Raw genomic sequence first — 17,572 nt, forward strand, 5'->3', positions numbered from 1 at the left:
GCCAACCTCGACTCTCATCCCCTGCCAACCTCGACTCTCATCCCCTGCCAACCTCGACTCTCATCCCCTGCCAACCTCGACTCTCATCCCCTGCCAACCTCGACTCTCATCCCCTGCCAACCTCGACTCTCATCCCCTGCCAACCTCGACTCTCATCCCCTGCCAACCTCGACTCTCATCCCCTGCCAACCTCGACTCTCATCCCCTGCCAACCTCGACTCTCATCCCCTGCCAACCTCGACTCTCATCCCCTGCCAACCTCGACTCTCATCCCCTGCCAACCTCGACTCTCATCCCCTGCCAACCTCGACTCTCATCCCCTGCCAACCTCGACTCTCATCCCCTGCCAACCTCGACTCTCATCCCCTGCCAACCTCGACTCTCATCCCCTGCCAACCTCGACTCTCATCCCCTGCCAACCTCGACTCTCATCCCCTGCCAACCTCGACTCTCATCCCCTGCCAACCTCGACTCTCATCCCCTGCCAACCTCGACTCTCATCCCCTGCCAACCTCGACTCTCATCCCCTGCCAACCTCGACTCTCATCCCCTGCCAACCTCGACTCTCATCCCCTGCCAACCTCGACTCTCATCCCCTGCCTCCTCGACTCTCATCCCCTGCCTCCTCGACTCTCATCCCCTGCCTCCTCGACTCTCATCCCCGGCCTCCTCGACACTCATCCCCTGCCTCCTCGACTCTCATCCCCTGCCAACCTCGACTCTCATCCCCTGCCAACCTCGACTCTCATCCCCTGCCAACCTCGACTCTCATCCCCTGCCAACCTCGACTCTCATCCCCTGCCAACCTCGACTCTCATCCCCTGCCTCCTCGACTCTCATCCCCTGCCTCCTCGACTCTCATCCCCTGCCTCCTCGACTCTCATCCCCTGCCTCCTCGACTCTCATCCCCGGCCTCCTCGACACTCATCCCCTGCCTCCTCGACTCTCATCCCCTGCCTCCTCGACTCTCATCCCCTGCCTCCTCGACTCTCATCCCCTGCCTCCTCGACTCTCATCCCCTGCCTCCTCGACTCTCATCCCCTGCCTCCTCGACTCTCATCCCCTGCCTCCTCGACTCTCATCCCCTGCCTCCTCGACTCTCATCCCCTGCCTCCTCGACTCTCATCCCCTGCCTCCTCGACTCTCATCCCCTGCCTCCTCGACTCTCATCCCCTGCCTCCATGTCCTCATCCCTCAGTCCCTGCAGCCCAAGTCTTTACAGATGTATGCCTCACGTGCCAACCTCTAATCTCAACACACTAAGGAGAGGAGAGGAGGAAAGAGGAATGTGCTGGAGCAGAGTAGATGAGAGTGGGTAGGGAAGGGATGGGATAGGATGGGAGGAGAGTGGAGTGGAGGAAATGTCAGTTTATCTTGTTGACTCGACTCCTGACTGATAGCTGTAGGAGATAAGAGGACTGGAGAGAGACCAGTCTGAAGAGTATCTCTGTCTGATCTGATGAGATGTACTCTGTACTCCAGGCCCGAGAGGACAACAGACGAATGGTCACATTCAAATCAAATCAATGGGATATGAGCTGCCCTTAAGGGGGACTACAAACATTTCTTAAAGTCCTTGGTTTGTACAAATAGTAGAGACAAATGGAGATCCAATTCTTAAAGCTTGAGGATTTGAGGTCGGGTAATTCAAGTACCTTCAGCTTCGTAGTACTGGGTTCTTTTTTTTTATTTTACTTTAGTGACAAAGCTGTTTAACCAACAGTAAAAGAAGATAATGGCTGAGCCATTTATGTGTGTTAAACCCAACTCAAAACAGAAGAGGACCTAGAGGCTGTGACAAACAGACACACCAAAGACAGATTTGTGCTTCAGCTATTCCTGTGACAGTGCCTCTGGGGGCAACACAATTAAGACACTTTTTAAACCCTCCTACACACCATGAACAACATTGAAGCCCATCTCGTGCCTCCACATTTGTGTCAAAATCATCCATCTCAATGCGAAACAAAAGTCCTATTGCGCACTCATGTGTTCCGCAGTCAAATTATGTTTGTAGCCCTGCGGGTTTGACATTGGTTTACATTTTTTATATTTTTTTGCAAATGAATGCACCAAATGCCTCTTAAGATACTAGGGAAATAAAAAACATTCTTCTTGTTCATTTTCCCCTTGTGGATTCTACCATTCTGGCCTGAACTCTGGGCTGCAGTGTAAGAAAGTCATTAAGCTTACATCACTTTGGTCTTTTTTACACTAAAACTTTCATTGACTTTTTATGGCAGCACAACTTCCACTAAGTGCTGAGATGGCAGCCCTGCTTTTTAAATTCAATTAATCCAACATTAGATATTAGCCCCAATCTTGTTCCCTGTCCAACCCAAATGAACACGTTTTGTACGCATTAAAAAGGCAGGGAACACTTTTAATCCCATAATCACAGTTCTCAGCATCAATAGGGCTGCATCAATCATGTTCTCATGTGTTTTACCCTGTCAGTGTGCATCCGCATATATACGCTGCCAGTCAGATCATCCGGAAATAAATGTAATGTGGAGAATGGAATTTGTGATTCTATCGAGATCATAATCATTGAAGAGAGATTTGTCTGAACATTCATATTACGACAGCTGACCTGTAATCACAGTCAAGTACAAATGTAGAGCCCCTGTAATGTCTTTATAGGTTGACCAGATCAAGCCCAGAGCTTCTGACAATAAAAAATGGCTTTATGGTAGAGTGTCATAGGGAACCCTACTGTCTAAAATAGTGCTCCTGGGTGGTAGCAGCAAGGCAGGCAAAACAAATAGGGACAAGGAGTGAATCAATTTGAGATGAGAGTGTTCACTGGGCAGTGACCAATGCGTGTGTTAGTGTTTTTGCGTCTTCCTGTAAGTGTTTGAGCGAGAGAGGAGGTAAAAAGACAGAGTGAGATATCTGAACTCTATCACACATTACAGCAATTAGTTAACTACATGTAGTGTAACCCCTCCTCTCCCCATGGTAAACTGTACACACGACCACTGAACTAGAAACAGCTCTCCAAACAAGCCACTGGCAAGCCCACCACCTTAACCCCTCACCTGCTGACACACTGCCAACACAGAACACATCCACAGCCATATAGATCTAAATCCACAGATCTAATTATCCAGCAAGGCAAAACAAGCTGAGACCAAACTGACATTCAGATCAACTATGTTCTACTATACATTCACAGTATTGCTGGGCATTTGAAGTATGCTGAGTGTGCATACGTGAAGGGGTTCAATTAAAAACAGCTGTTCCCTGAAGAACCTAGAAACAGAATGTTTTAAGAAATATCCGGGTGTCTTTCTTGGCTCAGGAAAATGTTATAACAGTCCCAACTAAAACAAAAGAACCATTCAGTCTGTCTGTTGGTGTGATGATAAAACAAATCATTACAGACAGACTTACTGAATGGGAGAAGCACATCTAAGGGCGCTATTGTTATACTGTGTGTGTGTGTGTGTGTGTGTGTGTGTGTGTGTGTGTGTGTGTGTGTGTTTGTGTTTGCAAAAAAACAATGTAAAACACATTGTGTTGATTTCCATCCTGTCCCTCCCACTGTGGAATCCACTCAAATCAAAGTTAGCCCTTCACACCCACAAAGATACTTCTCTAATTGCACCTATTTATCGGTTATGGAGTGTTTATGGCACTCTGCATAAAATGCCTGATTCCAATTGTGTGTTGAGGGTGTCATGGCCACAGAGGTATACCGCTGTTAAGTGCCAGTAATGGTCTGACTATGTTATTCAACTGACAGCTCGGCTGTAGCATAACTGCCTAATAGCCTGCAGCACAATAACATACAGTAGCTGATAAATTAGTCAACAAGTCACAATGGACAACGTGAATATTGGGAGTATTCTGGCTGATTTATGGTTCCCGAGTTAGTCAACCATTAGGATATTGCCTCTCCTGTTTGTCACGAGGAACTCCAGACTTCTGCAGCACAGCAGTCACTTATTTTCATTTTATTTAGCAGAATATCCAATCCAATTATGAGCCACAGTAAAGTGAGCGATTGTGCAGAAGTTAGAGGAGAGGGAGGGCGTACAGGGGAGTTTAGCTGGCCAGATAGATAGGCAGAACCGCACTAGGCACTCCTCTCAGGCCGTGGAGCACATTACCCCTGTGACAAATGGAGCAGGCAGGTAGCAGTCGTCCCATAGTCCTGAGACGGAACCCAGAGACCCAGAGGATAGAGCCCATTAAGCCCACAGTACAGCACTGCAGTAATACTCAACTACTACTGTGGATCTCAGACCGGCCTCAGAGGACTGGTTAAAGGAAACTAAACTATGGGACTGATAGAGTGGAGGTAGTTAAGTACTTACAGATGTACTGTAGTAATTGTACAGTTCCAGTAATCTGTATAGTACACATGCTACTGGTGATGACATCACTACAGCCACACCTTGAACGTTGAGATGGAACACAATACTGGCAGGACTGTTGGAAGTAGTCAGTCAGGTTTCTCTTCTGCAACAACTGCCTGAAACTGTACTGCAGAGTGACTGACGACCTGCAGAACCATCTGAAGACAGAAATATGTGATGCTGTCATTTGCATGTTTCAGGCTTTTGGATTTTGATAATAAAGACTAGCAGGTTTTTATCCAGACCAGATGCAGGCCACTTCATGGAAACTTTGGCACAAGAACTATTGTTAATGTGGTGTGTACTGATCCACGACACAGGCACCGTGGGTCACTTAGACTGCTGAATGGAAACATGTAATGCTTTAATATAAATACAAAAAGAGATGTTTTGAAATGTTCCAGACTACAAAAACAAAGGGGATTTATTGTCATATCCTGGCTATAAAAATAAAGCCTAGTTTCACTAGAACGTCACAGAGGAGGTTTGCAGAAGGTGGTCCATACAGAACAGCAGATAAATAAACAGTGGAATCACACTACACCTCAATTCTCCTTCCCCACAGTTCACATTTCCTCATAACGGTGCCCCTGAAAAAGGCCACTCTCTCAGAAACGTAAATAAAAATGTGTTCTAGCTTAAGTTTTCTTCATCAGAGACTGAGAGCATGGGGATATATGCCATCACATCAAGACATATGGCCTCAATTTCCGGCTACATTCTAAAGGCAAAGCGTAGCTATGCATGCCAATGCAATAATGGCATGTTCTCTGCTTTCCAAAAAATACAACTACAATGACCAATGATTCCCCCCTCCTCCCCATCTTAATTTAGTGCAGTGAGAATAAGGCCTAGTCCCAGGCCAGTAGAACATTGCCATGCAGGTCTTAATGTCACTAATCAGTCAGCACAGCCTGTAGTGGCCCATCAGCACTACTCACAAACAGATCTATGCTAACAATGTTGCCTGGGGGCAGCACTGGGGTAAAGAGGTAATCTGAAAACATAAATGATGATATGGCTAACTTCACTGTCGCAAATGTAGTTAATTTTCTCTCTATTGTACTGTAGAATGGTTATTTTAATTAGTATGTCTGACTCAATGGCAACACAATACTATCTCTATCAAAGTCTATTATCATAAAGTGTCTCTGGGTAGACCAGAAAACCTGGCGGTGTGAACAACGGCATCATTTGCAATTAAGGCGACAGTAATAACGGTGTTGGCGATAACATTCTCCATTACAGCGAGGCCAGAGGAATCTGTCACCAGATAACCTCACTGTGATTGGTAGCTTTAATCAAGGGACCAAATGTCTGTGTTCCAATCTCATTATGAACAAGGACGGAAGGGAACAGGCTATTGTATTAGCTTCAAAGTCTCACTCTGCCTGGGGCTCGCTCTGCTAGCATAGCATAGCGCAGTCTGCCTTCTGTGCTTAGTGTCTGTCTGCAGTGGTCTGCTCAGAGCCAGCCTGTTTGTAAATACTGCAGAAAGAAAACAACATGCAGTAGTAGACAATAACAAATAGCTCTCTTTCTTCTCATCATACCCCACTGCCCAGAGTTAGGGAAAGTGATTTTATGCTGGGGCAATATAAAATCTCTCAGCATATTGCTAGTAGAGGCCTTTAGCAGTTTGTTGACGCAAGCACTAAACCTGTTTCTGCCAGCCCATAGGAGCTAGATGAATCAGGTCCCTGCCTGGCATTATAAAAACACCCAGCTGCCTCTCCACTCCTCACTGACTACCTCATAAAGCAACCTACCAGCCAGAGACACAAGTCTCCACTGTCCTAATACACCCTGTATATACAGGACTGATGGAGCACTTAGAAGAAAAGTGAGACAAGAAAAGGGTTAGGGTTGATATCGACGGTAATAAAAAATGTAACTATCTGCAAAAACTATTGTTGTGGCCCACAGGTACAGTAGGGCCTGAGTTACATTGACTGCCTCAGAGAGAGAGAGAGATTTAAGCGCAAAGAAGAACAATTCAGAATCGATAGAGGGGGAGCTCTTAACTCAGAGCACAAAGTTTAAATAGTTGATTGAGCGGAGATAAAAGATTCAGCGTTCTGCAATGTTTCTTTAGAGCATTGATTTCTCACTGTTTGTGTCCGCCCTGCCCTCCGGCTCAGTAATCCCGTTACCCCTCTCTAGGTCTGTCCCTGTGCTGCTTTATGTTGATGAACTGATTCTCCCCTGCCTCAGACGCCCTTATAGAGCTCACAATGCCCCTATTGACTACAGCGATGCTACTGGACCACTACTGTTCAAATTGTGGTCAACATATTTTACAATACCCATCAAGATGTTTACAGACAATATAGCCTAGTTTATCTGGGAGTTTTTGTCTGTGCATATAGGGATCTCCTGAATGACAAAAAGCACTGTTAAAATAAAATTGACCAACATGAACATCACATGATGTTGATTCACACAACATCATTGGTGAAAACAGCCAGCCTGCCTTTCAACCAACCTTGGGACTTGGCACAAGCTCACAACAACATGACTGGCCAGTGATTTCCACCATGCCCTTCTGACCTCTGGTGAGGCATTAAATCTAAAACAAAGTATTACTTTCTCCACCGGCCCAAATCAGTGTTATTACTGGCCCTCAAACAAGACTTTATCCACCGGCCCAACGCAGTGTTATTACTGGCTCTCAAACAAGACTTTATCCACCGGCCCAACGCAGTGTTATTACTGGCTCTCAAACAAGACTTTCTCCACCGGCCCAATTCAGTGTTATTACTGGCTCTCAAACAAGACTTTATCCACCGGCCCAACGCAGTGTTATTACTGGCCCTCAAACAAGACTTTCTCCACCGGCCCAACGCAGTGTTATTACTGGCTCTCAAACAAGACTTTATCCACCGGCCCAACGCAGTGTTATTACTGGCTCTCAAACAATACTTTATCCACCGGCCCAACGCAGTGTTATTACTGGCTCTCAAACAAGACTTTCTCCACCGGCCCGACGCAGTGTTATCACTGGCTCAAACAAGACTTTATCCACCGGCCCAACGCAGTGGTATTACTGGTCCTCAAACAAGACTTTATCCACCGGCCCAACGCAGTGTTAATACTGGCTCTCAAACAATACTTCTCCACCGGCCCAACGCAGTGCTATTACTGGCCCTCAAACAAGACTTTCTCCACCGGCCCGACGCAGTATTATCACTGGCTCAAACAAGACTTTATCCACCGGCCCAAAGCAGTGGTATTACTGGTCCTCAAACTAGACTTTATCCACCGGCCCAACGCAGTGTTATCACTGGCTCAAACAAGACTTTATCCACCGGCCCAACGCAGTGTTATTACTGGCCCTCAAACAAGACTTTATCCACCGGCCCAACGCAGTGTTATTACTGGTCCTCAAACAAGACTTTATCCACCAGCCCAACGCAGAGTTATTACTGGCTCTCAAACAACACTTCTCCACCGCCCGACGCAGTGTTATCACTGGCTCAAACAAGACTTTATCCACCGGCCCAACGCAGTGTTATTACTGGTCCTCAAACTAGACTTTATCCACCGGCCCGACGCAGTGTTATCACTGGCTCAAACAAGACTTCATCCACCGGCCCAACGCAGTGTTATTACTGGCCCTCAAACAAGACTTTCTCCACCGGCCCAACGCAGTGTTATTACTGGCTCTCAAACAAGACTTTCTCCACCGGCCCGACGCAGTGTTATCACTGGCTCAAACAAGACTTTATCCACCGGCCCAACGCAGTGGTATTATTGGTCCTCAAACTAGACTTTATCCACCGGCCCAAAGCAGTGTTATTACTGGTCCTCAAACAAGACTTTATCCACCGGCCCAACGCAGTGTTATTACTGGCTCTCAAACAATACTTCTCCACCGGCCCAACGCAGTGTTATTACTGGCTCTCAAACAAGACTTTCTCCACCGGCCCAAATCAGTGTTATTACTGGCTCTCAAACAAGACTTTATCCATCGGCTCAATGCAGTGTTATTACTGGCTCTCAAACAAGACTTTATCCACCGGCCCAACGCAGTGTTATTACTGGCCCTCAAACAAGACTTTATCCACCGGCCCAACGCAGTGTTATTACTGGCTCTCAAACAATACTTTATCCACCGGCCCAACGCAGTGTTATTACTGGCTCTCAAACAAGACTTTCTCCACCGGCCCGACGCAGTGTTATCACTGGCTCAAACAAGACTTTATCCCCCGGCCCAACGCAGTGGTATTATTGGTCCTCAAACTAGACTTTATCCACCGGCCCAAAGCAGTGTTATTACTGGTCCTCAAACAAGACTTTATCCACCGGCCCAACGCAGTGTTATTACTGGCTCTCAAACAATACTTCTCCACCGGCCCAACGCAGTGTTATTACTGGCTCTCAAACAAGACTTTCTCCACCGGCCCAAATCAGTGTTATTACTGGCTCTCAAACAAGACTTTATCCATCGGCTCAATGCAGTGTTATTACTGGCTCTCAAACAAGACTTTATCCACCGGCCCAACGCAGTGTTATTACTGGCCCTCAAACAAGACTTTATCCACCGGCCCAACGCAGTGTTATTACTGGCTCTCAAACAATACTTTATCCACCGGCCCAACGCAGTGTTATTACTGGCTCTCAAACAAGACTTTCTCCACCGGCCCGACGCAGTGTTATCACTGGCTCAAACAAGACTTTATCCACCGGCCCAACGCAGTGGTATTACTGGTCCTCAAACTAGACTTTATCCACCGGCCCAACGCAGTGTTATTACTGGCTCTCAAACAAGACTTTATCCACCGGCCCAATGCAGTGTTATTACTGGCTCTCAAACAATACTTATCCACCGGCCCAACGCAGTGCTATTATTGGCCCTCAAACGAGACTTTCTCCACCGGCCCGACGCAGTATTATCACTGGCTCAAACAAGACTTTATCCACCGGCCCAACGCAGTGGTATTACTGGTCCTCAAACTAGACTTTATCCACCGGCCCAACGCAGTGTTATCACTGGCTCAAACAAGACTTTATCCACTGGCCCAACGCAGTGTTATTACTGGCCCTCAAACAAGACTTTATCCACCGGCCCAACGCAGTGTTATTACTGGTCCTCAAACAAGACTTTATCCACCGGCCCAACGCAGAGTTATTACTGGCTCTCAAACAATACTTCTCCACTGGCCCGACGCAGTACTATCACTGGCTCAAACAAGACTTTATCCACCGGCCCAACGCAGTGGTATAACTGGTCCTCAAACTAGACTTTATCCACCGGCCCAACGCAGTGTTATCACTGGCTCAAACAAGACTTTATCCACCGGCCCAACGCAGTGTTATTACTGGTCCTCAAACAAGACTTTACCCACCGGCCCAACGCAAAGTTATTACTGGCTCGCAAACAATACTTCTCCACCGGCCCGACGCAGTGTTATCACTGGCTCAAACAAGACTTTCTCCACCGGCCCGACGCAGTGTTATCACTGGCTCAAACAAGACTTTATCCACCGGCCCAACGCAGTGCTATTACTGGCCCTCAAACAAGACTTTCTCCACCGGCCCGACGCAGTGTTATCACTGGCTCAAACAAGACTTCATCCACCGGCCCAACACAGTGGTATTACTGGTCCTCAAACAAGACTTTATCCACCGGCCCAACGCAGTGTTATTACTGGCCCTCAAACAATACTTCTCCACCGGCCCAACGCAGTGTTATTACTGGCCCTCAAACAAGACTTTATCCACCAGCCCAACGCAGTGTTATCACCTGCTCTCAAACAAGACGTTCTCCCGTCCCAGACGACTGAAGGTGTTTTTAATCTTACCCAATGAACAAAGCTCAATAAAAAGGAACAATACACCATTTGGATCAAGTTCTGATCTCTGATATCAAAAATATCACATCATTGTGTAGAAAAAAGGAAAACACACAGAACATCTACCTAAATGCAGCATATATATAATCATATGTCTAATCATATGTCTAATACTGCTATGTGAGCAGTAGATGAGGCCTAACAAACACGACATTACACTAATGGCCCCAAAAGATGAAGGAGGAAGTGGCTTCCTGACCATTCCCAGCAGAGATAAACAAGGAAACCTAAATATCCTACTGGAGGAGGGCACTGCAGGAAAGGACAGGAGAGAACAGGGCAGGACTACCAAACAGACTGGTAGCAGCTGGGAATAAGAAGAATTAAGTCTTAAACAGATAATTCAATAATATTGGGTCAGTTAGAAAACTACAGTGAGTAAAAACAGATATGCTATTAAATAATAGCAGAGTAAATTGTTCCGGTTTAAATGCACAATTTCAGTTTGGTTCACAACCACAACCCTTCCTCAAACACATGTTGATTTCCTTTGGGACTTCCAGACTCACCAGCAGTAATAGATGAGTGAAGTTCCAGAACACTGCACATACAGTAACATAACCTACTATTAACCCCAGCCCGAATAGAGAGCAACGCACTCTGCTGTTCATTAGCAATCTGTAAATTACCTTAAACGCATGCAGGCCAGGCCAGGGCAGATGATATGACTGTACTGAGCACTCTCTGTCTCTACCCTGAAGACTGTACTCTACCCTGAAAACTGTACATGCCTCTAATGAGCCTCTTTAATGAGTCATTAAACAAGGGGGACTGGCCTGTAGTCTGATTGCTCCAACTCTCTGATCAATAAGCATGACATTTGCACTCTCACCCAGCTTCTAATTTCAACCAGGGAGATGAGAGGAGAGGGTGTGTGTTCAGTCGAACAGCAGTCCAATGTGGTCGTGTTCTAGTGTAAATACCCCTCTGTGCACCTCAGGTGAGAGATGGAGAGAGCCTGGAGAGATGGAGATAGCTTGGAATAGATGGAGAGGGATTAGAGAGATGGAGAGAGACTGGAGAGATGGAGACACCTTGGAATAGATGGAGAGAGCTTAGAGAGATGGAGAGAGCCTGGAAAGATGGAGACACCTTGGAATAGATGGAGGGCTTAGAGAGATGAGAGCTTGGAATAGATGGAGAGAGCTTGGAATAGATGGAGAGCTTGGAATAGACAGAGAGCTTGGAATAGACGGAGAAGCTTGGAATAGACGGAGAAGCTTGGAATATACGGAGAAGCTTGGAATAGACGGAGAAGCTTGGAATAGACGTAGAGCTTGGAATAGACGGAGAGCTTGGAATAGACAGAGAAGCTTGGAATAGACGGAGAAGCTTGGAATAGACGGAGAGCTTGGAATAGACGGAGAGCTTGGAATAGACAGCGAAGCTTGGAATAGACGGAGAAGCTTGGAATAGACGGAAAGCTTGGAATAGACGGAGAGCTTGGAATAGACGGAGAGCTTGGAATAGACGGAGAAGCTTGGAATAGACGGAAAGCTTGGAATAGACAGAGAGCTTGGAATAGACGGAGAAGCTTGGAATAGACGGAGAGCTTGGAATAGACGGAGAGCTTGGAGAGATGGAGAGAGCTTGGAATAGACGGAAAGAGCTTGGAATAAATGGAGTGAGCTTGGAGAGATGGAGAGAGCTTGGAGAGATGCCTATTGATTCATATGTTTGTGCTGTGACATCCTTTCTATAGATTCCCGGGCCGGGTGTGCCTGTGGTGACAGCATCATTGCCAAACTTGGGGCTGGCTTTCCTCAGCCATCAATTAAGCCGCGTGACACCTTTAACAAAGCTAACATCAATCCTGCCCCCCTCTCAAGGCTATCATAGCAACCATTGCACTGGAGGCAGTGGCAGGAGGTGGGTCTCCTGGCCACCAGAGGGACCCTGAAGTATTGAGAGACTTCCCATCCAACCCACTTCTTTTTCACACACAAACGCACACCTCATACTGTCCATTGTGTACATGCAGCTGGATATATCCATGACTAAATGCTACCCCTAAATGCTACTAATTCTACCCCTCATGTTACTGCTTTGAACAGACATCTTGACACACTTAAAGAAAATAATGATCTTAGCTTTTCTATCCTCCAGTCAATCACTCTGCTGGGCTCCTCTGCTGTGTAATGGCCCCTTTTCTCCCTGTCTGATAATATGTCTCCATAAAGTGGGATCAATTACACACACAATTACTGCAGCAGGACACACTACATTTCAAGATTACGCCACTGACCTCGCTCTGACCCCAATGAGACAATACAGTGAGTGTATACAAAGGGCTGATCATGCTGAGGTTATCCGACACTGATATCACTGTACAAACACAATCCAGCACACAAACCAAACCATATGACAGTTGATGGTGGTGCTCATGTTTGCGTATGACATGTAGTATACTCTGGAGGTGGACAATACCCTGTCCTGTGCATTAATAAACACAATCCTGACAGGATTCTAACACACCCCACCCGTTTCAGAAAGCTTCCTGGCCTGAATGAAGAAGAAACAGAGCATATCAGTTGTATACTTCCTGTCCAGATCTGGCTGTTCTATGTCCATTTTTACTCCTGCACAGCATCACATTCTCCTGTTCCCCTGACTGCACAGCACCGTCCAGGACTCTATTGGGACCACCACGATGGTTCACGCAAGACAGAGAGAAGAGAGGGGGTGGAGAGGAGACGAGAGGAGGCGAGAGGAGGGAACAGCTAGATGAAAAGAGCAAGCAAAATACTGAAGAAATGTAACTATAAGCTCTCGTTTTCTCTCTCCAGCATGGGAGGCAGGATGAAATGGCCGCTGCATTCGTCATCACAATCTTTCATATTCCTGTGACAAAAACAACTGGTGAAGCCACACCTGACTCCAAACTTCCCTAGAAACCAGTCAAATTCAAACACGGTAATTAGCCTATGGAAAGAGCCATGGCATATGAGTAGCAGTAAAGCTCCTTATACACATTACAGTCTACAATTTACTTATATAATACAAATACTAGCGTACTGTACTTTAGGCATGAAACTGCAAGAACTACTTAAATTGTTCTTGTTCAGTTGAGACCATTCTTCAGGCTTACCTTCAGGAGCTCTTTGGTTTATGTGTGTTTTATGGGTTGGTGGGAATTTAGAGATGTGATTCCCTCGTCCTCTCGGCTTCCTAATCTAGCATGACTGAACCTGTATGTGACTCCTTCAGTTTCTGCCTGAGAACATGGACACACACACACCTGACACTGTCACAATGGGAAGGGCAGGTGCTTGCATGATATGATCACCTCCTTCAAAGAGTCACAACAAAGAGCAAAATACTCCCATTGGTTGCATGATTCATTCACTTCATGGTGGTCCATTGCAGTACTGAGAACAATTCTTTCAACATTTTCACTGATCTAAGTTTGTCAATAACTATGAAATGTACCGCTGCAGAATTGATAAATATTGCCAGTGACAGAGGATACCTCCTATCCTGTCTGTCAGGCCATCCTCCAAAAGTCATGCAGAGTTTTTTGACTAGCTATTTGTAAAGTACTATAAAAGAGCGGGCACATAAACACACACCCAGTTGAACAGAAACCAAAGCTGTGCGGCTGCCCAGACGAGGCTGAAACTGGCTGCATTGGTGGATGATGACATCAGACCACCCACATTCCTCTAGAGCAGGTTCAAGCACATTTATCCTCTCTCCCCCTCTCTCATTGGCTAGATCAAAGATAATTCTCAAACATCACAGCCTGCTTCCCATTTAGGCTTGGACTTGTCTCATAGACGAAATTCAGTTATGGTTTGTTTGATGCCGTCTCCAATATTGACAGAGCATGACGTACAGCATGACGTAAACAAAGCATAGCTTACAGTACAGTTTTCTATGGAGACTGAATACCAAGAGTTTGCATTCTTCGAATGGGGATTAAAATCAATTCTGTAATGAAGGCAAAGCTTTTAGTCAAGTCAGAGCCAGAAGAAAATGGCAGAGAGAAATGTCAGTCTTGCATTGTCAGCAGTAAATCAGAGAGACAGAGCGAGAGAAAAGAGAGAGATGAGACGAAGGGAGGAAAGAGAAAAGGGAGGAAAGAGAGAGAGAGAGAGAGAGAAAAGGGAGGAGAGAGAGAGAGAGAGAGAGGAAAGAGAGAGAGAAAGAGAGAAAGAGAGAGAGAGAAAAGGGAGGAGAGAGAGAGAGAGAGAGAGAGAGAGAGAGAGAGAGAAAGAAAAGGGAGGAGAGAGAGAGAGAGAGAGAGAAAAGGGAGGAGAGAGAGAGAGAAAAAAAGGGAGGAGAGAGGTAGAAAGGGCGGAGAGAGAGAGAGAGAGAGAGAAAATGGAGGAGAGAGAGAGAGAGAGAGAGAGAGAGAAAAGGGAGGAGAGAGGGGGGGAGAGAAAAGGGAGGAGAGAGAGAAAAGGGGGAAGAGAGAGAGAGAGAGAGAGAGAAGGGAGGATAGAGAGAGAAAAGGGGGAAGAGAGAGAAAAGGGGGAAGAGAGAGAGAGCGAGAGAGAGAGAGAGAGAGAGAGAGAGAGAGAAAGGGAGGAGAGAAAAGGGAGGAGAGAGAGAGAGAAAGGGAGGAGAGAAAAGGGAGGAGAGAGAGAGAAAGAGAGCCACAGACCTTCTAGCCAGATCCTACACTACATACTCCTCAGTAGAGGTCTTCACGGGCCCAGCCAAACCTGAATAACCGAGACGCGATCCCTGAGCAGGTCCGGATCCAGAATACTAATCCGTCCCTCAGCTCTCGGTCAGCTCATGTTTGATTGTCATTGGGTCTCGGGTCTATGTAATTACAGCTGATAGACCCAAGTGGACCCGACCATGGCTATAGCCTAGAACATATTTATGTTACGGTAATAAGGTGAATTTCTTATCTTCTAGACAGCCAAGCCAACATAGAAAGACCTATTTGATAACCAGAAGAGCAACTTGGCTGATGAACATAACGTTTGTGTCACTCTGTTCAAAACGGGTCTCGTCTAGACCCGGGCCTGTTAGGGTACGGGTCGGATCTAGGTTGGGTTGTCCTCGGGTATATTCGGGTTCGGCTGAGATTGTTGTCGGGTCCGAAACCCATTTTCTTTTTTAAATGACCGGTCCATTCGGGCCCGGGTCTGATTGTTATCTGTCTGTTCAGGTCCAGGTTGAGCGGGAAAAACTCCACTTCTCAGCACACTTCTCTGCTCCCTCACACACTGCATACTGTCCCGTTGTCAAGTCACGGTGTTCCACAGTGGTGCATCACACAAACAACACCTTTCATAAAGAAAGCCGAGTCAGAGCCGGTCTAGGTCCAGGGGCAAGAATGTAAATGTAAAGCACATTTTGTGATTAAGGCAGGGAGGGCATAGCGTTTTCATTAACATGCTTTTACATGAACATGCTAGTGAGGCTGAGGGGATCAGAGGGGATCTGAGGAGGGGATCTGAGGGAATCTGAGGAGGGGATCTGAGGAGGGGATCTGAGGAGGGGATCTGAGGAGGGGATCTGAGGGGATCCAGGAAGCTGCTGCTATGCCAGTTACAGTAAAGAATCCATCCAGGTCTGAGATGGGAGCTGAAAGTAAACTGTATGAACTAAGCTATGAAAAATATACCCAAAACAGACAGCGCCACAAATGGAAGTCACTCACCCAAAACAAACAAACAAACATCACCAAGACGTCACTATTCATGACAACTCTGCTAAACCTGAACTGGTAGCAGAAATGAATCGTCCATGAAAACATCACTAAAAACTAGATTGTCTGTAAAACCTCACTCCCACTCTGGTTCTCTGCATTGCAGGCCTAATAAACAGTCTCAGAGCTGGGCATTAACACGAACTCTGAAAATGAGTGTGTTCTGAACTTGAAAACGTCAAGTTGTTGATGTTGCTGTTCAGCTCTAGACATTGGCCTGCGTGTAGAAACATATTTCGACATTATTTTATCAAACAAGAGAAGTTATTGATTCTCTTGTGCTGTTAAATAACTTTAAAAAGCTCTCACTGCTCTCTCCAAACAAAAAGGATGTAAAAAATAAAATTTGCTCGCTAGTTTTACAACAAGGAAAACAGATCAGAAATTATGAACTTAAAAAGCCTGAAAGTTATTAGGATGCAGAGGAAAGAGTAGAGTTGGGTATGGTGGTTCTAAAGGAGAGCGATATGTAGAGGCGTCAGCATGCTTTAGTTGAAAAAATTAGTGTGCTGACATACTCCCTTAATTTGCAGATTTTGCCGAGGAGATCTTAGCTGCGCAATTTTTACATCTGACTCGGATGTTTGGTGCAGTATTTCTCAAGTGAAGGATGTGTCGTCTCTCGTTAAATGACAACAGGCACGTCATTGTAGAATCCCTATGGTGATCAATAGCCGACGAGGGGGGCGTAGACTTCGGCTACAAACTTTGGCGTGCCTCACATTGTGTGCCTGAACAGCCCAAAAAAAGTATTGCCTAAGTCCAAAACATACAAAATGTTGTAATAATATATGCAAGAACTGTTCCAAACTGTTTCGGCTGGGAAGCATGTGGACGCCTTCGTAAGTAAGGAGCAGAGAGGAGGGAGATGGAGGAGTACAGTGGCCTTCTGTCGTTAATGTCAGTGGTTTTTCTACTCCTTGCCAAACGGTGGGAGGGAGCAATTATGCAGATGACGTGCTGCAGCCGAGGATGCACTGCATCAATCACACCGCACAGCAAGCCAGCAGGACCGCAAACACACACACATGCGCACCAGTGCTGGGGTCAATTCAAATTGAAGAAAAAAGAGTATCTATTTTCAATGACCTCTCAATAAACTGAGAATTAGAAAGTTTATCCTTTCCTTAAAAATGTTTATCACTTCCTGACTTGACTGCCTTCAATTCGATTTTACCCCAGCCCTGACACACACACATACGTTGGACATACACATTGTTGGATACGACATTTTGAACATTGAGATGTTAAATAAATGATAGAGAAGAAACATAGAATATCTGTGGAAAGACAGATAACTGTGGAATGTGTTGAAATGTGTTGGGGGACGGGAGCAGAGCACCATGTTGAAACAGGAAAGACAGATGGACATCTGTGGATTAGGTGAAGGAGGGGTTGAGGTCAGGAGGTGAGGACAGGTCACCTGAAGGGAGTAATAAGGGTTTGGTATCTTGTTACACTTTTCCTGTTAAACCATAAGATATAAGGATTGGAGAGAAGGAGGAGTGTCTTAAGTGGGATATATATATATATACACTGCTCAAAAAAATAAAGGGAACACTAAAATAACACATCCTAGATCTGAATGAATGAAATATTCTTATGAAATAATTATTTTTTTTTTTTTTTTTTTTACATAGTTGAATGTGCTGACAACAAAATCACACAAAAAAATTCAATGGAAA

General features: G+C 45.9%; 1 protein-coding gene across 24 annotated transcripts in view; it reads right to left on the reverse strand.

Moving 5' to 3' along the window:
- LOC110494499 (membrane-associated guanylate kinase, WW and PDZ domain-containing protein 1) overlaps positions 1-17,572 on the reverse strand; it is a 192,335-nt gene that overhangs the window by 138,825 nt on the left and 35,938 nt on the right. For 2 of the 24 annotated variants that reach the window (XM_090205972.1, XM_090205967.1), the window contains exon 1: positions 13,308-13,493. The exons of 19 other annotated variants lie outside the window; for them this stretch is intronic. The gene's annotated coding sequence lies outside the window, so the exon portion shown is untranslated. Of the gene's footprint in view, positions 1-13,307; positions 13,497-17,572 lie in introns of those variants that run through there. 3 more of the 24 variants (XM_090205971.1, XM_090205964.1, XM_090205974.1) reach the window with 3 other exon arrangements.

This window comes from Oncorhynchus mykiss, chromosome 17 (genome assembly GCF_057628025.1).
Source record: "Oncorhynchus mykiss isolate SJ-2025 chromosome 17, ASM5762802v1, whole genome shotgun sequence".
NCBI classification, from domain to species: Eukaryota; Metazoa; Chordata; class Actinopteri; order Salmoniformes; family Salmonidae; genus Oncorhynchus; species Oncorhynchus mykiss.